This window comes from Sorex fumeus, unplaced genomic scaffold, assembly GCF_029834395.1.
Source record: "Sorex fumeus unplaced genomic scaffold, SorFum_2.1 ptg000033l, whole genome shotgun sequence".
In the NCBI taxonomy this organism is placed as follows: domain Eukaryota; kingdom Metazoa; phylum Chordata; class Mammalia; order Eulipotyphla; family Soricidae; genus Sorex; species Sorex fumeus.
Window position 1 is genome coordinate 27,050,847 of NW_026606090.1, and position 1,068 is coordinate 27,051,914.

General features: G+C 55.4%; 1 non-coding gene across 1 annotated transcript; it reads right to left on the reverse strand.

Moving 5' to 3' along the window:
- Positions 1–757: 757 nt before the first annotated feature.
- Positions 758–862, reverse strand: LOC130026216 (small nucleolar RNA U13). Its single transcript, XR_008792837.1, has one exon. It is a non-coding gene; the product is annotated as a small nucleolar RNA U13 (small nucleolar RNA).
- Between the last annotated feature and the right edge of the window lie 206 nt (positions 863–1,068).

A 1,068-nucleotide genomic window follows, 5' to 3' on the forward strand; every position in this document is an offset into this window, starting at 1 on the left:
CGGGTGTGACCGAAAAAACAAAGCGAAACCAGCCCTGGACTCTCCTTCTTCCTCTCCGGGAGGTCGTGGGGGGCTGGAGGTGGAGGGCCTGCCCGACCCGCGGTGGCTCCACGCCCCCTTTGCACAGACGGCGGCGTTGGCGTCCGCGGGTTGCGAACGACACGTGGCCCCGGACAAACTGCTCAGGAGAAGCCAGCACCGGACCCGGGCCCGTCTTCAGCTCAGCTGGACTCGCGGTGGTGGGCAGAGTCCACTTACAGGCCGTGGGTCCCCTATTGGCAAGGTGGGGGTGGGGCGGGGTGGTGGGGACACGCATAAGACTTGGAATTCGTTGCGGACCCCACCCTCGACTCTTTTGGGGGAGAAATCGAGCCAGAAAGGAGACTGCAGCGTGTTTGGGGAACGCAGCGCCCCTTCCCACCCCCCACCCCCACGCGAGCGCCTAGGAGCGTTGCCCTTGCTGCAAAGCGCCCGCCCCCGCCACGCACCCGGGACAACACACACAGCCACAAATCCTACCACGCCGGGTCAAAGTATGAGCCTAGTAACGCGTGGAGGCCTCAACTCCCCGGGCAGAAAACAATGTCTGAGAGTTAAGTAGAACATGTTATTTAGAAACTACACAGAAGGAAAGGAAGAAAATCCGCTCCCTAGGAGAGAAACAAACGAAGTGCCCAACACAGAAATAAAACAAAGTTACACGTCTCAAAACGTCACACAAACTCCAGGAAAGATTCAGGAACGATCCTTAAGTTCACGTCAGACGGGTAATGTGCCCAATGCGTAACAAGAATTAAAGGGCGGCACATCTCACACAACCGTGTGATCACCCAATCATCATGCTTATGAACCGGAAAAGGATCGAAGGCTGTAGGCGTGTTGCGGAGCCCCAAATACAGCTCACCCCCTTTACAGCCAGGGTGATATACATCAGCTCAATGTATTTAATCTTGGTACACCTCAGGATGTTCCATTGTCAACCTCCTCTGTGACCCGCTCCCTATTCTTCTCTTTCTGCCTCCAGAAATGAAAACAGAAAACAAAAATAGTGCGTGCTTATGATAATCT